The sequence below is a fragment of the Formica exsecta genome, unplaced genomic scaffold (genome assembly GCF_003651465.1).
Source record: "Formica exsecta isolate Colony F162 unplaced genomic scaffold, ASM365146v1 scaffold115, whole genome shotgun sequence".
In the NCBI taxonomy this organism is placed as follows: Eukaryota; Metazoa; Arthropoda; class Insecta; order Hymenoptera; family Formicidae; genus Formica; species Formica exsecta.
The window spans coordinates 783,439-807,423 of NW_021848490.1; the positions used below are offsets into that span (position 1 = coordinate 783,439).

The 23,985-nt window shown below is 33.8% G+C and overlaps 1 protein-coding gene across 17 annotated transcripts in view; it reads right to left on the reverse strand.

The window, feature by feature from the left end:
* The window catches only part of LOC115237804 (CUGBP Elav-like family member 1), a 419,211-nt gene that overhangs the window by 375,201 nt on the left and 20,025 nt on the right, over positions 1-23,985 (reverse strand). For 3 of the 17 annotated variants that reach the window (XM_029811179.1, XM_029811130.1, XM_029811104.1), the window contains exon 1: positions 13,324-13,985. The exons of 13 other annotated variants lie outside the window; for them this stretch is intronic. The gene's annotated coding sequence lies outside the window, so the exon portion shown is untranslated. Of the gene's footprint in view, positions 1-13,323; positions 13,986-23,985 lie in introns of those variants that run through there. One more of the 17 variants, XM_029811151.1, reaches the window with a different exon arrangement.

A 23,985-nucleotide genomic window follows, 5' to 3' on the forward strand; every position in this document is an offset into this window, starting at 1 on the left:
CGCGACGTTTTGTATTAATTTACATTCCTATTTCTCTCTGGATATTATGTTTTTTATACGTTCTATTCTTCATTTTCTTGAAAAAATTATATTGCACATTATATTGCTCTAAAAATTTACGTATCAAAGAGAACTTGATATCATAATTCTACATATAATAAAGTCATAATAAAGACCAACGTATTGCTTGTATAGATCTCTCCTTAATCATATGTGTGTTTAAATGTTACAACTGCTCAAATAAATTTGTGTCTGCAATTTTGATCTGATACCAGTGAGATATCTATATTTAGTTCCCGTTAAAAGCTAGTATACAAGTTTCTCTCATAAATCTGAAATTTCTTTTTCGTAGATAAAAACCCTAAAAAATTAGAAAGTTGCGACAAATGACATTTTATTATACTTTTTATTTATTTTAAATTGATCTCTCTCTCTCTCTCTCTTTCTCGCTTAAATATATTAAATAGAATTAAACAATAACAACTTCTGCATTTCTCATATCAGCGGCTTTATAAATTGCATATCGAAGTAAGCTTAATCATCAAACTAATCATTCAAAAATATCAATAGATTGCTGAGCTGCATCCAGTTTATTGTTAGAAGAACGTAAGTATGTTAAATGGCACATAACAAAAAATGTATATTGTGTATATTTTAAACTGCAGTTCGCGCTTTAATTTCGTGTTACGAACAACTAAAGTCCCACGAATAAACGGAACGAGAATCAATACAATGACAAAGTACGCAAATAAAGAAGTACCCGAGAAATAAGGTAAATTGAGAAAGTGAATTGAGCAACCGGTGATTTTCATCAAGCAGGCTAGCTTGATTTGATGCGTGCAACAGGTTCTACCATTTACTTTGAAAAGTAAGGACTAAATCAAATTTTAGTCAACGGTACACCGAGTGCGTTTTGCTATCTTATTTCGTTTACGTGCATTTATTTATACGCAATTCATAATCGGATTATGGTTTATTATGATATTGAAATTCAAAAATGGTACTTTGTATTTTTATCTAAAATATAATGAAGCGTTATACTATCACGAGGAATTTACATCATATTATTAACCTCGCGGTTAAAATGACGAATAAATTTAAAGTAAATTAGAGCAAATTAAATAATGCATTAAATAGATAGTAATTTAATGCAAGCTTGCGGAAAAAATGAAATTAACTTTGGATATATGTTAAAGGCGCAAATGATACACACATTATACAAATATTGCTAATACAATAATAGGTATAACATAATTAGATAATTATATAGATATAATGTGTTCAAAATTATGTGTTTTTCTCGTAAAGCTTATTGTTTGATCATCAGAAACTTTTTATTTTTCTGCCATTAATGGTATAAAAATAAGAAGTGTCTCTCTCTCTCTCGCTCTGTCTCTCTCTCAATATTTTTGTTAAGGACGAATCAGATAAAGAATATATAATGAAAAAAACCATTTATTAAAATAGCAATTCGAACTATTGCTTAACTGTTTAATTATTACTAGGACGTGCAAGTGCGTAAAGTTTCACGGTCTTATTCGATGGTTACATCAATAGCAGAGTAGAAAATATTTTTCTTATTGTTGGACGCGATGCGAGCTAAAACAATTGCACATTTTACTTTTTTGATCGCCATGTATAACTTATCGTTTATAAATTTTTAACCTATTGATATTCAACATAATAAATATTAAACAGATAAAATAGATTCTCGTCTAGCATTATGTTTATGTATAAATTTATATTTAAATAATAAATTTTCCTTACTAAATATATACATACATGCAGTATAATTAAAATACGCTTCTCTCCGCTCATGTATAGCTCTAGCATTTACTTCTTGAATATACTTCAACATCATTCGATACGCATGCCGAAAGGCATCGCGGCACGTTTCGGCTTTAGGGCGAAGGTTCTTCTTTACTCGCGAATTTGAAGAGTTTCAAACAAATCCAATAACACACGTTGTACAAGATGCCGCCGCGGCGGAAACTGGAAAGGGAAGTACAACGTCTGTGCATTGTGTATGCATCCGAGGTCTCCTCCGCGCACGCATACTCGAGATTCTCGTGCGAATGTGCCTCGTACGTATGCGCACCTGCGCCTGCATATGCAATCCATATGCGCGGCACAGACACGTGTTTGCCGCGCGACACGCGTATACAGGGTGTCGCGCGACGGATTCCTCGTTGAATTCACGGCTGATTCTCCGGCGGCGAAAATTGAATGGGAAAATTCGATCGCCGCACGGAAATAGCGCTATAATTTCCGCGACTTTTCTTCTAAAAACAAATTTCTTTTTCACGCATTCGAGTCTGCGCGAATCGCGATCGAGTCTGCGCGAATCGCGATCGATTCTGCGAATATTTGAAATATTTTTTTAACTAAACCAACACAAAGTTTCATAAAATTTTTGTATAATTTTGTTTCTTATTGTTGGACTTAATACTTTTAAAAGTCTTGTATTTTTATTTTAAATAATTTTCTTATGAATGCATAAACTTTGAAATGGAGAGGATGAAAGAAAGCTACCATTATTTTTAGTTTTGGTTTTAGCGTCTGTGATTCAATGAAAGCGGGTAGCGAAACACGTTACCCGGATTCTGCGACGCATCTTGCCACAAGCACGAGTACTTATCACATGCTCGCATGCTCTACATCTAGTACGATGTACTCTCTTCGTTCTGCTCGCGGAAAATAGCCAGGCACATGCTCGCGCACGAGCGAATTCTAGATGTAAAGCTCGCTGCTTTCATCGGTAGATGTATCGCGCATCACAAATCCGTATCCCGCGAAACGGAGAAAGAGGGAATGTATGCGCACCTACGTATATACGTGCTTGCGATAAAAATGGGTCGGAGAAGATGGAGTGCAGGTTATCGAAGCTCTATTTTCCGGGATCGGTCTGAAAAGCGCCAAAGACCAATGATGCGATTCGGAAGTGGCATTGAGCTCTGACGGAGCGGTAGAAATATTACGTGATGTTTTACTCATCCTAGAAGCATTACAATGCTATCGCACTGTTTGTGTGCTAGATTGCTCGATTCACGTATGATGTTATATAAAGCCATAAAACAACTCATGAATCTATATCTGTCGTATTTTTAATAAAAATCTGCATATATAATATCTAAATATAATATTTGTATATAAACCTGTATATAAATCTGTATATAATATCATGTTTTTTTTATTAAAATAATAGTATATCCAATTAAAAAGAGAAAGAGAGAGAATACAAAAAAATATCATGATTGTTAACATCGCTACAAAATTTAAAAAAAAGAATTATATTTAATTAATTTAAAAAATTATATTACATTAATTAAATAATTTAAAAAAAAAAGAATTATAATAAAAGGCCCTTTTTATATGTTTTATAAACTATAAATATATATATACCACAATTTCTTATTGTAGATGAAGAAAGAAAGAAAATTTTATTAATTTGAATTGACGTTGATCTACGTCATTATGTGTGATCGGCTTCGAGAAGTTTGACAAGGCGGTCTCAGATTTACGAGGTAATGTCTGCAACTAGAGACACGCGTTCGCCAGCTTGCAGTGACCGAATCGGTCCTATCTGCGTACACGCGTGGTAGCACCCGCACAATTGGGAGATTACGAGAACACCATCCTATACGCTACGTCGAGCACGAAGATGGCAGGGCCCGCGCACGTGCATGGGCGGGATATGTCGAAAAAAAAAAAAAAGGGAAAAAGACCATACACGTGGATTTCCATTTTTTATGGCTGCGAAGCCGCCCTCTTTTGTCCCGTGAGAACGCCGCCGCCGAATCGAGTGGTACCGGACTACCGGACATCGACCACTTTCATCGGCCGCCCACGCCACCCTTATCCCGAAGGAAGCGATAGCGAACGATATCGGACGAATATAGAGTCTGGCCAGAGCGTGCATCCCCATCTCGAGATAGACGAAAAGTATGATATAGCGCATAAATATAAGATGGAAATGCCGTTTTGTTAGCCTTTTCAACGTTAATCTCTTACGCTCCAACGACACAATAAAATTCTGTAGATCGTAAATGCAGGAAATATGGTCAGAATGTTGATTCATATGTGTTGCTGCCGTTAATGTTAGAAATAAATTCCTTAACAAATCTAAATTATTTAAATACCTTTCTATAATAGAAATTATATTAAAGATTTAGGTAGAAGATATTCAATATTGTAATAGTCAAATAGTATATTCTTGCTAGTATATTCAATATTGCAAATCCCTAAAAAGTTAAGAGTTGCGAAAAATTAGAAAGAAGTAAAAATAAAGAAAAATTGCAATATATTTATAATCTGAATATTAAATCTGAATATTCAACATGTTAAAAATCTTAATTAATAAAACATTAAGAATTAAAAGTAAATTAGTTACAAAATTAAATTTTCAATAAATAGAAATCTATTTCGACTATGTCATTAAGAACTGACCTACTGACAACGTAACATATCGTATATTTTATCGGTATATGATTTCGTCAACATACAATATTTAATTTCAAAAATGTAAAGAAATGAAAATTTTATTTTTCGTAAATTTCATATTACTGGATTGAATTATACAATGTCCTAATTACGAAACTGTTCACATTGTACACATGTGAAAGCAAGCTAAATAATTTTCAGATATTTAAACATAAATCTGGGCAAATAAAATATATGGATTCGAAATTAATCGCGTGATTTTCCGGGAAAATTTTTCGTTCACGATGTTATAAGAAATTGTTAAAAAAGAAATTAACTCCGAACGATTCTCGAATCTAGCAATTCTGTCGTGTGGTTTTACAAAGTTGGTCGAGTCTGCGATACGGAGGTTGCTCAAACGAATCTACGAACAGGTACGAAAACTTGGAGTCATCCCACTGCGCTTGTCACGTGCAGGTGAGGCATATCTGGAAACCGCTGCTTCTAGCTGCATACCGTGCGTAAAGGTAAGAACGATGCCGAAACGGGGGATGCAACCTTCTTCGGTAAGAGCGCTCTTGAGACATGTGCTGAGGAAAAGTTTTAACGAGACAGCCAGAGATTTCTCAAGCGAGGAGAGAGGAGAGAGTCGGAGCGAATCGCTTTTTCGTCGGCGCACCCTTCAAGAAATGCAACCCTTCGGGATTCAACTCCGTCGCTCGGAACGACGTTTCGTGTTACGCAACGATCCTTCAACGCGCTTCGCTCGTTGCGCGACCCGTGTATAGGTATCGCAAAAAGCTTTGCTGGTTTATCAGCAAAGAATTATCGTAAGCTGGGAAAAAAAGACTTTCTCGGATCTCAACGTCGCAAGAATATCGTGAATTTAAGAGAATTATACTTTCCTAGGAACGACATACTTTCCATATTTCCAGATACTGATATGAAAATTATGGAATGTCATCTCGAATGTTACTTCCTTAGCTTCTCGTGTAAGAAAAAAGATTGTATACATACAATTTTTTCTCTTAAACTATCGCCATTTGATTTTAATAATTATTCAATGGGTTGGAAATTAAGATTATTAATGCAAAGATATTAAAATAATAAATATTAAATAATAATTTTCTAATTTTTTGTATTGGTAAATACAAAAATAGGCTGCATAATCTATGATGGAAAAAAATTCGAAACGCTATAAATACACTCTCCAAAAAGAGAAGCATAAATAAAGTAGTATCTCATTTTAAAGTTAATTATATTATTGCTCTGAAATTGGTGACGCTGCATCAAAGCGCTAAAATAATTTATCTGCTATCGCGCGAGGTAATCGACCGTAAGATCGATAAAGAGAGTTGGCTAAAAAAAAACCGACAAAATACTCGGCCTGCGACACACAGCGAACTAACAGCGTCGCGTAGTAAAATTATTTGGCGCAATTCGCCGCGCACTCGCTGTACCGTGTAGACAGCTGTTCGTCCAATAAATGTGACATGCGCGAAACGATTACGGAAGCGACAAGTGATAACAGTGAATACACGTTACCGGGCGTTTACATAAAATTGCAAGCTGCGAATGACAATATGGGCCGATAAATAAAATTTTATGCAGAACGTCGCACATGTGTCGCCGATGATAATGTACGAAGTTGCGCGATTATAAGTATATAGGGATATGAGAAGAAGAAGTAGCGCGTGTATGTTTTGCGAGAAATAATTATTGATATGATCCGTCTGTTTAAAAGTAAATGAAAAAATTAATGAATTTTGCTATATAAAATAATTCGTTAATTATTTATTAAATGACACGCGAGTCATTTGTCGAATAATATGACGATGCCTTCGGAATAATTTCAATTTGCAGAAAATTCCGTGTCGTACGATTTGATATACGGAACATTCAATCGGCGTCTGGTTCCGAAAGAACGTAATATGAAACGTCCTTTTTCCGACGAAAAGTAGAATGGGTTTTCAATTTTGCTACCGCTGCAAGCGGAGCGCAGAAGCTTGTCCCGGTTGTAAATTAAAATCAAATGGGAACCAAATTACACGCCGCGGCAAGAGGCACGTAATTTATCACGGAGAAAGATGCCACGTCGACGCAACGCATTGAAATGTTTACTAACGAAAGATCGTATTTCGTTACAATTAATTTATAAAAGAACAATGAAAATTGATAAAACTGAAATAATCACGAACAGGAACAGTTTCAAAAATAATTGCTATATCAAGCGTGACAATTTCTTAGCCACAGATTAGGAAAATTATATGAACAATAATATATTTTAATTATATTTGCTTATATTTATTATCTCATTTTATAGATATTTTATTACAATAATTGTTTCTTTGTTTCAAACTTAATTGTGATTTCTTCCAAAAGTTAAAATGTCACGAAGATTGTTGTATAAACTAATCAATTTTGTAATTATCACCTAAATAATCCGATTATATTTATTTCGTCTAATTTGGGTGCAATATTATTATCTAATTTGGGTGCGATATTATTATTAATTAACTAACTGATTAATAAAAATCATGTATTCCCGTAAACTCACTTATCTGTTTTAAATTGTGCGAAATTCTAAAAGAAGAAAGAAGTGCAAATACATTTTCTCGAAAAACTCAGAGTAAAATCTCAAGTAAAAGAACAGATCACAGAATCTTGTATTTTTAATTTCAGATGTTCTGCACTTGAACAATATTTTATAACTTTCTCTCTCTCTCCCAATACTTGATTATTTAGACATTTAATATAAAATAAAATCTCTCTATAAAGACATATCGCGAAAAGAAGTTAGTTCAATCAAAATTGAGCAGATAAAATATATCAGTTGTCGCAAAAAAAAAAAAACTGTTCGACGAATACGCCTGTTGTATGCAATAATCTGTATAGTTTGCAGGAACAGATTAATGCCCAAGCAATGTTCGAAACTTTGATGACGCGATGTTTTCTCCCTTCCGTACCACAAGCACGCGAAGTTCGCGGATCGGATTGACTGCGAAAGGGATCCCGCAAACGCGGGCTTGTTAATTGTTGATCGTCTCGGCCACGTAACGTCGCGCGTGGGCGCGTGTACGATACGCGAGAGCACATCGCTTTATCCGCGCCCGAAGAGTACAAGCGCACGAGCGCATTACCGTGATTGCGACGGCAGGGAGACGCTAATTCACTAAATGCGTCGCTTCCACGCTCGCATGCTGCATCACCGGTTTCAGTGTATGCCATTCAGAATAGTTTAGGATTATATACATTAACGCGAGAGACGCGGTCGCTCTTCTTGCAGCGCCGCTGGATACGTCCAGTCGATTAATTATCCCGGGAAATCTCCTTCGTTTGCTCGGTCTGTTTGCACGTCTAGTCGCGTTTTTGTTATTCATATTTAGAGTGGCACGGTCGCGAATATTATGATTGCATTTTGCTTCTGGTCTTTATACACATGTATATAAAATAATTATAAGTTTCCTTCTATCTTTTGGATAAATAGATTCAACAATAATAATTATATGTTGAAATAAGTAGTGATAATGATGAAATAATGATGCTGATAATTTTGATGTATCTTATTTTATTTTCTGTTTTCTTTTTCTTTTGAAAAATGTTAAGAAGAGAATGTTAAAGATAAACAATAATTCTCAAATGTCCTATATACGCTATGATTACATAACATGTCGCAAACAGCTTTGCATTAGTAAGAGAATTATTCATCTATCAAAGAACGAATTAAGCAAGACTAATATTTTTATCGATGGAGCCAATTATTGGTCAAGCGATATATATAATCCTTATTCCTATTCTATCTTTTTAAATTGTATAAAAAGTACGCTATTATTTAAATTCATATTAATGGATATACGTATGTATAAAATAAATTTAAATATTTTTCTATACAATTAAAAATTAAATCGATTAATAACATAAAAATTTAAAAAAGATAAAATTAACTGCAATTTAGCTTTAAAAAATTAAATATTCGTAATAATAGTAAAATGTTTCAAATGTTTTTATTTATAATAAAGTACGCATATATACACATTTGCATGTATTCACACAATATGACTTTATGCATAAATTCTCAGATTGCAAATGTTAATATTAAAAAGTCAATTTAAACAAAAATTTGTGCTTTAGCTACATTTTTCTATAGGTTTAATCTTTCAAATCTTTATATAAACAAGTATAGAAAACAGATAATATGATAACTATCGATAACATCATCGAATCTTTCGGTACGTATCAAAAGGAATATGCGTAACCGAATTCAGACCAATGTTTACTCTTGTGCAACAGCGTAAACTTATGGTTATCGTTCAAACGATGTGCTAAATTTGTGGGAAAATTAAACAGGCTCGATCTCTGTATACACGATCGATCCTAACAAATCAAACATGCGCAGTAAAAGTAAACGTTACCAATAAGGATAATTATTACTTTTCGCTTTATGAGAAAAATTTTCATATTTCAACATATTAATTTTGTTTACTCTTTCAGTATTAAAAATATTGCCATAAAATAATATTCGGCAAAAACTTTGCTTGTATGTAAAATATTAATCCAGTAATACATAGAGATATGTCAGAGAGCTTATTTTTATATTAATCTCATATTTTTTGCAGAAAATTTTGTTCTGATTATAATAAAAATCTAGTATAATATTTTATGCATAATATTTTTTTTATATTTCTTTTCGTATTCTCTTATTGTGAAAAAAAACTTACACCAAGTAATAAAGATTAATATTTCAGATTTTATTTTTACCATTTGAGAAATTTATGTATTTATAATATTATAGATATGTATTATAAAAAAGGATATACAAATATAAAGAAGATAATATTATTATATATTGATAATTAAATCATGTAAATAATTAAACCGGATATTAATGTGTGTATAAATATTTTTGGATCAATAAAAAACAGATATTGTTTCTAATTTTTTAAATAATTAATTTTTTACATAGATTCTATAAATATAATTTGCGCAAATTAATTTATCAAATGTGAGCACACAACTTTTGCAACAAGCAACACAATTTTTGCATTAATTTCCGTATATTTTATGCAAGAGCGACATTGCGAGATTTTTACACAATTCCGCAATGCTCTATTTTTAACGATGGGGTCACGATTGTGGACTTTTGCGCATCGATCGCGCAAACAGAGAGGCGTGCATGGGTGCTTGTGAAAACTCGGCAAAAGGACAAAGTGACGGTGGAAGCGGATTGAAAAAATGTTTATCGCTCGACGAGTTCGATGAGCGTAATTAAACCGCTGTCAAAGACTGAAAACAAAGCGCGGGTAGCACGATGGCGTACTATAATGACGATGAGGGGCTATAAGTTAATCACCATTAACTCGAAACTCGATCCCACTACGCTACCTATCCTGCGAATTTCTGGTTAAAATGTGTCGCACGAATCACACATAATCAATTGCGATACAAAATTCGATAAATATCTACGATGAACGACATGTGTTAATGAACGTGAGGATTCTACGAGAAATTTAAATTATTTTAATTGACTATTGTAGATTCTGTTTGTTTCATTATTTTCATGATTCTTTAAAACATTCCGATTCCAATTACACTTGTATGTTAAAAACTTTGTTTTTGTTAAATCTAGATGCATTGCTGATCAATGTTTCAAAGATAAAATTTTTATTAAGCTCAAATCATTCCGCCTCATGCTTATGTTAATTATAGATAAATTTAATTTCGAACTGTATGGCTATTAGAGTAAAATGAGAAAATACAATTAAAGCTAATAATTAAAAAAGACTGCTTTCTAAAATTATCTTTCATCTTAAATAAAAATTGTATGTATTATATGTCTTAAAAAAACAGTAAAATTTGTAAGCTGTTACATATCTAAAGGATATTTCATAAAGATTTTCTTCTCAGCATATCCAAATATATATACATATATATAATTTAATTAGACTAAAAATGTGTATGTGAATGCACGTACATCTGAAGATTTAACGTAAATAGAAAGGGCAATAATACGAAATGTACAGGCGGTCAATGACGTTAACGTGATTTACATACATCGAGAGAATGTGCCAGAAAATAAATCGTAGTTCCGCTTCATTCAATTGCCATTCAATTTTATAGACGAGCTACAAAAAATTTCACATTGTAACGTCATTTCCCATCTCCCAAGATTATCTCGATTTATTAAAGAGAAGAGTAAAAGTATAAAATTATGAAAAAAAAAATTAATTATTCTTCTAGTTGTCAGACACGCGCGAATTAAATTATCAAAAAATAATCGATCACTATAATTATCTGCAATTTTGCTTTGTAAAATATATTCGTTAATACTAAAATGGCGGAAGTTATTATATATCGAGTTACATGGATCGATTATTCTGATTGTATAACTTCGAAGCATATAGAAATATGGGAACGTTTAGACTTAACGTTCCCTTTATTGCATAACTTAATTGCAAACGAGCAGGCATGCAGCACGATATTCGGCAGTCTAATTATCGGAAGATGGGCGATACGCGCTGGTAAGAGAACTGGCAAAACGATCGTTTCTCAAAAGACGTTCCACGGTTGCGTCGCCATAACGAGGCGAGTTTCGCAGACGACGACGCTGCGTTTTCGTGCTCCGGCCCCTTTAATGGATATATGCATAACTGTGAAACCGCAAATGCTTCAATTATGAAACAATGAAATAGTTAGGGGCGCCGGAGTTCGCCACCCACTTTTCCCCTCCCACCCCTTCAACCCCGCGACTCCTACGATTGCGCCGTGTTGGTGCCAACTGACGCCAACTTCTCACGCGCTAACTTGGTACCGTTGTTTCGTCGAGTTAACCAGCTAACTCTATAGTAATCCACTCCGCCGTTTTCCACCCTCTCTCCGCGCGCACCCTATTTACGCCAGCCCTTTTCCATAGGCTTTTCTAATCTTCGACGCGTCCGGATTTATCTCTGCGGCCATACATCTGCGGTCAAATTATGCGAATGCCAGTATTATACTTCAGCGCAATTTTTCTTGGAAAATGCGTAAAAACAACGTTAAGATTCTCAGTTAAATAAATAATGATGTAGAAGGTATAATCTTAATGTAAGTGCGACGCGAATATCGTGTACCGCGTGCCATTAAATTCTTTTAATAAAAGATTTTTCTTAATAGAATATAATTTGTGAGAGAGTTTTCTCAAACTTTATTATGATATATTTTAAACTTATTAAAACTTGTAAATGTCGAGATTCTTGGCAATTCAAATCAATAAAGTATAATTTCTTATATATGAGATATATCAAAACGTAAGAGAAATCGTAACTCTCATATGTTTATATTTTCTATTCGGTATTTAATTTCTTAACACACTTTGAAAATATTTATGATATATAGGTGCGCGTTTCTAGAAAAATAATATACTAACGTCGGTTTTAATAGATAATATGTACGATTACTCCTTAATTCCTTTCTCGGGTATTAAATGATATATATGTATGTAAAACTGATGCATCATTCAGTGCGCGCGCGTGAAAACTTATAAATTATTAAAAATTTTAGCTTTTTACTTTCAACGTATATGTATATAGTGTGTATTATAATTCTTAAAATTTAAACAAATCTGGCTATTAAATCAAAGAAATTTAGAACAAACTGAAACGGTAAATTGACGCAGCATCCCAATTTGTTTTAATTTTACAAATCATTTTTCGTCAGGTTTTAAGAAATTTATAGTTCTATACAAATGATAAAAAAGTTCTGTTTCTTGAAATCAAAAAATGTCAATTAAAATAAAATACGACGTGCAAACATTATTACAATTTACAACAACATAAGAAACTTACAAATTTCAAAGTTTTATTCGATATAAAATAATTTCTGCATAGTTCTGTAATTATTTATACATTTTATATAACGTAAATTCTGTATGATAAAATAAGAAGAGTATTGACAATTTTTTTAATAATTTATATTATATTTAAAAAAAGTATAGCTCGATATATCAAATTGAGACATTAATCAATTTTTAAAATTTTAATTAAAAGAAGTGCTCTAAATTGTTCAAAGAATCTATTGTAATTAAGATCGAATATTTCCGATCGCCCTATATGTTAATCGCAATATCCACGATAATTAATCGTCCATCTATTATGATTGCCATATTATAGGCATCATTAATCAGCCGCTGCATTCTTTATCGCGCGCATAATGCCTACGCAATCGCGATAATTATTGGGCAAGCCTCGATATATATATCACGCGCTTTTAAGCGAACAATCGCTTCGATATTTAAAAGTAACGTGAGAGAAGAAAAGAAAAAGGCATCAGTGCCGTATGTACATCTACATAATAGTGTCGAGTGGTATGGCTTAGGTGATAATCTACAGAGCCGCACAATCCGCCCATATAGTCGCGATAAGGCACCCCTATGCGGCAAGCTGCATGCCGCAAACGCCCCCTTTTAACGGTAAACACCCTTCGCAGGTTGATAGTTTACGCTCGCACGTTGCACGCTGTACGATCAGCCCGGTTCATTTATCGCGCGTTATTTATCAGCGCGACGCCTCACGTTTCTTCTCAACTTCTAGCACGATCGCGAAGTCAAAGTATAATTCACTTGCAAGAATAAAGATATCGATCTTTTTTGATAATTTCATAATAATCCATATTTGTAACATATTAAACTTTAGCAATTTATTAATAATAAACTTCAAAATATGTTATGGATATTATATTACATTATGAAACATATAATGTGCATAATAAAATCGCCGTGCACAATAAATCGTTTATTGCCGCAACGGCAATAAACGATTAATTGCGTACAAATATTAAATAATAAAGTATAATAAATAACAAATAATGAATAAAAATAATAAAAAATAAGGTATAATAAAAAAAAACAATAAGTAATAAATAATAAATTACTTGTTTTATGGTTACTCCGCCCGACTTTTTCCAGGCTTTTTTCTTCTCTTTTTAATTGTCCTTCGTAGCACTCACTCGCGGAAGCACGAATAATTATGATCACGCGCGCAATAATCAGTAGAATCTAACATATGACATTTTTTACACGGCACTCCTAATGTTAATCACCGCGACTTTATCTCATTGCGACCAGATCACAACGCGGAAATTATACGACGATACGCCTAATATTTTTAAATGTGCGATTAAATTTACACATCATTTATTAATGTTATCCCGCTATTGTTAACAAATAATTTTAACATAAGCGAATAAAATATAAGATAAATTATAAGGTTAAATATCCGCGATATCAAATATTCAAAGATACAATTGGTTAGAATTACTGGCTAGTATTATTTCGATCAAATAATTGTCATCTTTATATTTATATCTACGATTTATTGTATTGCCCGTTATAAATATCACGTAGTGAATAGCGATCGCCATCGTGTACGAATCATTAATCAGAAGAATTACTAACCGTAATCGAGCTATCCATTGATAATAATTGCTGATTGTAATAATTGTAACCAACGTTGCGCCGGCGGCGGCGCCGACCGTACTTCGAGAGATACTACGACACACTGTGTGTCTTACGACTCGTAACCAGCGTTATAAACAAAACCGAATGAGAGTGCCGAATTATGCGATGTTATTGTGCGCTGTTATTTACATGCCAGTCACCTTGTTGTCATTTGCGCGACGAGACTCAAGCGAAGTAGACAGAGACGCGAGACGCTCCGTGTGTTGTCGTAGTATTTCTCGAAGTACGATCGTTACAATTACTACAATTATTACAGCGACTATTGATCCGTGTAATAAATTAATTGTCGTAATTTCACAGTTCGTGAACTCTTGACGTTCGTGAACTCAAAACGATCGCTATTTGTCAAAAAAGATACTTTACGCGATATAATCGTTTAAAATAGGAAACGAAGGACGCGCGATAGATAGCACAATCATAAATTCATTGCAATATTTAGCGAGCGATGATGAAAGTCTGTCATGCGAATGCGTGTGCGAGTCTATCGTACTAGTCAGCGTATTATATGGCAAGTTCGCGGATATTAATTTTTTATTTAAACAGCGCAGTTTCCTTGTTATTTGCGTCGCGATATGATAAAGTCGCACATGATTAATCTGAAGAGTGCCGTTATATTCCGCTGTCATATTTTAATTAGTGCGTGCGCTATCGTAATTTTTCATATTTTTGAGAATGTGTACCATGAAAAAGCAGCAAAGAATAAACAAGGAAGAAAAAAGAAGAGATCTGAAAGAAACGTCGAGCAATGGCCGAACACAACTTAAGTAAAGTAATTTATTCTTCATTTATTATTTATTAATTGTTTATTGCCGCAACGTTTGCATGGCTATTTCCATTGTGCGTATCATTATATGTATAATGTGATGTATAAAAAAAATATTCAGTTTTACATTTTAAAGATACTTATACCCAGAAAAATAAGTTGTTAATTTGATTACATGCGTTTAGTTGATTATCATTTCTTTAATTAAAATATTTAAGTATTTAAGTTAAATACGATGTATATATAATATATGTATATGTGTATCAATATTTAATATATGTATATAGATATGCATATAATATTTTCAATATATTTCAAAATCGGTAATTATAAACTAATTCTAATATAAAAATAATTAAATTTTTTCAAATTAGAGTTATCAAATTATATTAAAATTTACATAAAGAAAAGTTTTTCTAGGAAATTATATAATTTTTTATTAAATATATTTATTTAAAAAAAAGTTAAAAAATTTTTATTGCGCGCAATAATTATTTCTTAAAATATTATGCTTTTAATTATTCTCTAAAATATTAATTATTTTGTATTCAAGATTGGTCATTTATTTTTTTTAAATTACTTTATAAAAAAATTGATTCATATTTAATATTTAAAGACTTGGAACTCCAACGAGAATATCATCATCATCGATCGAATCGATTGCGATATCTCTTTCAATATAACAGACGAAATATAAACGGTTTATAGATAAAACAGTGGCAAGTATAAAAACACAGTACAAATATATGCGTACACGTTAATCTACCGGGAAGTAATGTGTAAATATAGCTATCGGGAAAAATAAGCGGGCATCATCCTCACGTGTGACGGATTGCATGCGATACTTTTTCACGCGGATACGAAGAGACGTAATCCTTACTCTCGAGCGCAGACTGATTATTTATTTCTATGATCATAAAGTCGTCGTATGATACATAATTTGTTCTAACCTCAGGCTAAGGCACGATATACTATTTCAACGAGAAGCCGGCCCGTAAACGAACACCGTAGATTTGTCTCTCTCGTGATATCCGATTTTACAGCTGATATAAGCGTCGTAAGATTTCCGTTTTACCTCGCTTCGAATTTCGATTTATGCTTACCTCGGACAGACTATATATGATTATGCTCTTTTAACTCCTAGAAGCTCAAGAAACGAGTAAAAATAATTCATCAATAAATAACAGATTATAAGGTGCGTCTTTTGACAGCTGTAAAGCTGTGTGAGAGCGAAATATATATAAATATAAAAATAAATAGCGAATAAGTACATTAATCACATGTATACACACACAGACACACACATATTTATATATATCAAATAAATTAAAATTGTTAATTTGGATAAATATCTTGTACATATATTACATAGTTGTTGATCCAAATAATCCAGATAATAAAAATCATTTACGTATACATTTTGTTTTCTCTTCTAATACTGATGCACATATAATGCTAACTCCAGTTTGCGATTATCTTGTGTCTGCTTTGTGAGTATTAAATCATTATACATTCTAATAAAAGAAAAATTTTAAAGTTGATAAATTCCTATCTCTTTAAACGTTTAAACCTTCAAATCTGTAAATATGTGTACAACGATTTTTGTCCAAATATTTATCGCTAAAATACATTTAACAAATAGAACCGTAGGGTCTTCCGTGAGTAAGATGCAAACGAGCAATTCCAAAGCGGATTGCACGGGTCACGCTGAATCGAATTATAAACGTCACGACCTAATTACGCCTTTCGTGTCGTCATGCATATGTAGTAAATGCAATGCGGCAAAAACGAAAACACTACGTACGAGAATACAACTCTACGTTGAAATTACGTTTCTCGCAACATCGTCGACAAAACGTTACATAAATATGCTTCACGTAATCTAACTCGTGGCGAATAGACCAACATGGGTCAGTTTTCGCATCAAGTGTGCAGTTTCTCGATTCTTCGAGTCATGACGCTGTCAAGTCATACTATTTGTATTATTACTGTTATCATGTTATTATTATTATTATTATTATTATTATTATTATTATTACTGCCGTTATACACCGTATATATATCGTTACGTTATTATTACGATATAACAAAGAAAATAAGAGAGAGCGAATTTGCCTCTCGAGAATTATTCTTTTTTACATTTAATTTTTTTTTACAATAAAATGTAAAGCGAATCAGAACAAAAAATACATTACTCTTAAATAATTATAAGAATTAAATAAATTTTTCAGTTTTTTAGATAGTTTTAGTTTTAATTTTGATTGACAAAATGTGTTTATGTTCTGTTCAAAAGCAAAATAATTTTAAATCAATATCAGATATTATGATACGTTGAATATTATAATATTTGATATTGGTTTAAAATTATCTTGCTCTCGACCAAAACGTAAACATATTTTGTCAATCTATAAAACTGAAAAATTTATTGCTCAAACATAAAATATAGTTATTTATTAGTAACATTATTAATTATTTTTGCAATTCTAGATCTTTCAATACTTTTTATATTGCACTTGACAACCGAATCATATGATGATTCAATCACATGAATCATATTAGCATTTTTGCATTTATAATACACATTTTTTATTTTTACGAACAAAAACGGCATCGTATCGGAAGTATATATTATGTTTTGCAATAATGTTGCGATGATAATCTTTCAGCGTTGAGTATTGCTCTATTGATTAACATAAACGTAAGTAACTTTTTTGCCTTTCTAGTGTCTCTCGATTGAATCAAATATTAGCATTTTTGCATTTATAATGCACGTATTTTATTTTTACGGACAAAAACGGCATCGCAACGGAAGTACATATCATGTTTTTCAAGAATGTTGCAATGATAATCTTTCAGCGTTGAGTATCGCTCTATTGATTAACATAAACGTAAGTAATTTTTTTGCCTTTCTGGTATCTCTCGAATTGAGCGACCAAACAGGAGCGCTGTCGCATTAACGATCCCGAATCTTAAACGGAAGCTGAAAGATATACGAACCTGTAACCGACGAGCGTGGTATCGCGAAAATGTAAATTGAAACGACGAACTGCGTGCCGACAGCCCCTGGTCATAATTCTCTTTGGACATCTTCATCCGCGCACCGGGTGTATTCACAGCGGTAATTATGTCAGTTGGCTGCGTTAGCTCTAGTAGACTCACGATCGATACTCCACCGGCTATGATTTACCGCTTTAAAGGTGTATCGGTGACTCGTAACTGCGGATTACATAAGCCGCGGGCTAACGTCGGTCTGATTAACACCATTATTCGCGCTTACTTTCCTGCATCTCGTTACAAAACGTAGTGTAGCTGAATACTAGTTTGTATCGAGAACTCCCGACGGTAAATAGTTTTAGCGCGTGAAGGTATAGGGATAAATGCCAGAGAAATATACAGATTTTGAATTGTCACTTTACGTAAACCCCACGAGAGACGTTGCCAATAATATGTCAAAATATTACTTGTCTAAGAACATAACGTAGAATCAAACTTTTGTAAAGTTACATTTCCAATAAACTTGTAACTTTTGCAAAGTTATTTAACATGTATTCCTACGTAAATTGGCAAGAAGATTTAATTTGAAATTAATTTGACATTTCTGACAGGAAAACTTATCCGAATCATAATCATAAATTTGAGATAAACATAACTATAAATTTATAAAAATCCAGCCACAAACTTTATTATGCTATATGTCAAAAATAATAATACTATAAAACACAATAGTATAAATTTTTTGTATAAGGGATCTTTTTTCAATATTGTAATATTTAAATTTAAAAAATACCAAAATGCGGCTCTGCGAAATATTTCTGAATGATAAAATACATTTCGAAAAACCAAAAAATAATATTTTGGAAGCGAAAACTACAATCGCACACATCTTAGACTCTTATTTTATCATGTATAATGATTACACATAGGGCACGGTGAGTTTCGCTATACAAATTCCCGTCGCGAGAATATTCCTTCCGTTCGGTTATTATTTTAGCACGAACTGAACGCGAACGCGCGCGAGAGAATTCTCACGTCTCTTCCTCTCGACCTTACCGTTAAACAGAGCCCGGGCGCGTTGGGGATCCTTTGTCGCCGGCGAAGAAAAGACGCGAGTGCTTTCCGGTTTTATCGGCGACCTTTCGAGCCACCGTGTGTACCTACCTATCTATCTACGTTTTTCGTGACGCGCAAACCCCTTCACGGACTTATTGTCGACGAAACGGCGCGGCGCTCCGGGTCGAAAAACAAGCAAGCTCAATGGTGGCGGTGGCGGCGGTGGCAACTGGCCGTGTGCACAAATAAACTCTCGTCTCGACATTTGCAGATGATGATGTTGCGTAATATAATATGAAGTCGGGCTCTCTTACCGAGTTTATTGCCTCTAGCGCAACTCCCTATCAGCTTTCTCCCGATGCATAAGAAAACAATCAACCAGACGTTGATCCGCGCACAACCTATTTCAGCTTCTTAGAAGATAGAGGGTTTTTTATTCTCGCGTATTATGAATACCGGATATTGGATCATTCTTGCGTTGGATCGAGATGTACGAGTTACATTGCATTCTTAAGAGCATCGCGTTTGATATAGATCGAATTTATCTCGTCGGAACACAGTTACGTGCGAAATCAGTTAAATTTACACATTTTTTTTATATATTTAAATCTGACAATTTGCAGAGTTAAAGTCCTATAAATGCGTACAATTAATATGTATCGAGATAGCTTTTTTATACAATCTTTATAATATCTTAACATCACGATAAAATCTTATTTCTAATTTTCTTTTAAAATGATCATTACATGAAACGATCTTCGAGAATTGTTATCTCTTTTGGCCACGATCTTTTTTCTCAATATCAATAGACGTTGAATTTTAATCACAGTGAAAATAATGAATAACCAACACCAACCGTTCTCACGTACTTTTGCAACGACAGCTTGGCGTATTTATGGCTTGCAGGCATTGGAGAGAACTCGGCGTGCGTAATATTCAAAACTCCCTCTGCAATGTCGCCGCGCTGGGAAATGTTTTCCATTTCGGACGCGACGTAATGACGACACACTTGATACACTGTCGCGAGGAAACGGGAAATCGTACTGTCGCGCGAACAATGGCAGCGTAATTCTACGCGTGTCAGTGGAGATTCACGCGCCCGCGCGATCTCGCCGAGGTAGAGGCCGTATAAAAATTTAACGTCCACACCGTGAAAGAATCGCAGCCGCGAATACGTCGACGTGATACACGTCCAAGTGAGTTCCTTCTCGGCCGGACATTTAGGTAGCTGTCATAAATTCTGGGTTTTGACATTCTCGCGGAAAGAGCCCGGTAACGGACCCGGGCTCTCACGGCGGAACTCGCAGTTGGCCGAAGTTTTTCAAACCGCGGCTAGTAAAACTCCACAGGAATGTGGATCCCGAAATGGGTAAGGGGAATAAAACCAAGAGATACAGGAAGGAAACGAAACGGGCCACCCCGAAACATCGCGGCAGCTCCGACTTAGTTTCTTCGCGGGCACCGAAAGAGATTGGTAAAAGAGGATGTACAACATCACACGCTGTAATGCTTTAATACAAAAGGTTAAGAGAATTTATTTAAAAAATGTACTATTGAAAAAGACTCCAAATAATGAAATTTTGTAATATAAATAGATTAATTCATTTTTACATTAGTATGGAAGTGTGAGAAGCTTAAAGTAATATATACGAATATAATGCTTTACACCTTTCTTCTTTAATAAATTGATCTATATTGTATTATTAGAATTTTTTAGTTTGTCATGTGTACTTGAAGAATATTTATAAAAAGTTTTACCAACGTTTATTTCCTCAGGCATGTATTTATAATAGTACTTGCCGAAAGAACGTTCGTGCAGAAATGGAGCGCATAAAAACATCGTGCTGAAATCTCGCTGGAAAATTCGGACTTCATTGTGGTTCCGAGGACAACGAGCGAGAGAGTCGATTTCGACATGCTCGAATAAATTGCACGGGAAATTCGTTTCTCGCGGAGCAGCAGTTTACCGAGCAAGTGGGCTTAATTTCTCGTCGATCTGCGACATTTCTCGCGCGAATTGCTCGGATTATAAATCTTCTGCACGATCTATGACGTATCTGTGGTCGTCTTACAGACACACTCATTGCTTATAAGATATCTCTCGATGATGGAAAAGCGAATGAAAGCGATCGCTTCGAGAAGACATGTTTCGAACAACTATTCATCGAGAATCGTACCGACGTGTGTGTCGATATCACAAAGATAGAAAAAGTTATATAATCTCCTGTAAATATCGAGCCTTATTATAACTAGAAAATTATAAGTCGAATAAAAGCATATTTGTGATTTGGAGATTACTTTCTTGAATACTAATTTACATTGTAATATCAATGCGATAATTTAAAATAAACGAAAATGGTATAAAATTCCTTAATAATGCTACATTAATCCAAGAATAATCTGGATGCGGTTTAAGTCGCTTGACCTAAATTTTTCGAGTGCGTTCAGAGCTCTTTGAGAGGATCAAATAGTCAGAAACCACAAGTCGACAAACTGTAAGCGGAAGAGACTTGTCGGCTTAGTTTACTCATCCACAGTCGGAGTAACTGTATGCAGACCATCTTCCGCAAAATGTCTAATACAGTCGACGTAAATTGAGCCAGAAACGATAAAATGGAAACTTCCATAAGTTATCTCGCACACTGTTGGTTCTAAAGTAATCTTCTCTAATTTAAATCGTAAACTGTTAATTAAATTCATTTATGAAAAGTACAGTATCTTTGCAAATATGTCCACACGATTATAAAAAGTAAAAAATAAGTACCATGCAGTCATAATATGTACGGTCCATATTAATCGTACATTGATATACTAAAGCTGTGTAATCGCGCGAATCTTACTTTGATCCAAATTAAAAATGTGCTACTGTCATATCGTATATCTATTTACATCAATTTCTATTATTTTCTGCAATAGATAAATATAGCATACGATAAAAAACATTTTTTAATTATAAAACTGTAAAATTAATTATAAAAAGTTGTTTTTCTTTATTTTAATATAAATTGCGCGAGCGTTGATATTGACAACGGAAATAGCCTGCACGTCGAGCTATGGAATTTTAGAGAAATAAGGCAGTCTTTGCGGCTGATCCAACAAGCTACTTGGCGAGAGAGACCGCACCGATATTATATATAAACCCTACCAACGGCATTTAGACATTTGCAATTCATATCGCGTCTCATGCATGCGCAATGGAGTGACTGCTGCGACCGCTCTATGTCATCGGTCGTGTCCCGCGTAACCGGTCACGGTATGTACATGTAAAGCGCGATCGTCCCCTGAAGAAATGTACCGGTATACCAAACTCTCCGGACAGTTTCATAGAAGTGCATTCATTGCTTCCGGAACACCAAATCCGACCTACTACAACCAAGAGAAATGGCACTGTACATTCTTCACAGCTTTTTGAATGATATTGCCAGACAGTTTCTCATTTTTCACGTCGAGTTAATAATATTTCAATATATGGGTTCAAAATGTATCCAAACAAAGATGCAAATGAGACTTGCAAGATTACACGGTGTAATTTTAAAACTCAAAAAACATTAAGAATTTGTAAATTTATAGATTCACAGAAAATCCACGAAAACAAGATTTTCTACAGTTTCAATATATAAGAGTGCGAGTATCTATCCGTAAATCCGTCCATTTAAAAAAAAAATTTACAATTTTTAATTATACAGAATAGTTATAACAAAAATGGAGAGGAGTGATTGTGTGATATCTTGCAATATACGCGTCATTCGTTGAAAATCGAGAATCTGTCGCATCTTAGTATCGATAACATCGAGTTGCTCCGTGAATTTCAATACAGCCGATATTACCAGAGCGCGATTGTCTGTCTGGAACCACGGTGTTTCAATTCAGTGCTATGTAACCAGCAAAAATCAATGCACCGTTGCATTGAAAAGTCACGCCTATCGATGGGTCGTCACAAAGCACGCTACTGGCGGCCGATATTCCATAAAAGCCTGATCATCCGCTTACGGATCGTACCGGCGTGAAAAACCATGCGTCAAAAATATATTTTCGCGGAAGCGACACGACAGTAATGCCCGCGACAGAAAATTGAGTGAAGCAGCACTTCAGTAAATAAATTGATATCATATTTGCATTGTCTATAAAGAGGACCATCGACACAAAATCATTTTTAATTGATTTACTAGCTGGACTCGAGTGGAGATTAATCTTGTAATACATATACGACTACTTATTTAAGCTTCGAAAAATTGATAGTGCCTCTTTATCGGCTATGCATTTTATAAATTATGGAGGTAAAATATAATAAATTACATAGAAATAAAAATTATGTTATTTATAAATATCATTAACCGGGCAATTTAAATATTATTATTGAAAATTATATAGAAAAGGCATTTTATTTAATTCTAAATATATGCACTCTTAATAAGATATAATTATAATATTTTTATACATTTTGGAGTAAAATTTAGGACATTCATCGGTTTTATTAACAGTCGGAAGACAAAAAGAGAGTTATGAGATAAGGCTACTTTGACAGCAGAATCACGAAGCACAAACAATTTCGTTAACAAGTTCCAGCTATTAGATCCTATCCGAACTCAATTCTTGGGGCGGATGTTTCCACGTGCGCGGAACTGAGTGGTGTGTTGGCGCATAACTGGCATTGGCCTGCGTGTCACGTGCGATCACCTCCGTCCGTGCGTGTGCACTTTCTATTCCCACATGCACGAATGGAAATGCGCTTCTCTTCTTCGAATCGCGTAACATCTTTCACAGCATGCCGCGATAACAATGTTGCATTCGCGGCATGCGGAATATTTCAACATTCTGTGTAACTTTAGTTTCATTATGTTCAAGAAAAACTCAATGAAAATGAGATTCATCTCTATGTAAAGGCCTGCTCTTCTGTCACAATAATATAGATCAAGGAATTCCTCACAAAATTCACTCAATTAAAATTTATTAAAATTATAGAGATTCGTGCATAAATATAAAGGGAACGAACACATTATACCAAGATCATAGCGATTTTTTAAATTTTCAACTCTATGTAGATGATCTATTTAACGGATATATTTCAACAACTTTGAATCATGTCTGTCAGATTATTGTTGTTTATTTTATCTTGATATAAGCATTTAATATATATGTGGCTTTTTACATATTTAACAATTTTCGAAGTATTAAACGAGCAAAGAAAATTGAATAAGTGATATATCTCCTTAAAATAACATTACTTTAAAACAAAATCAAATTTAAAATATTAAATCGCGTT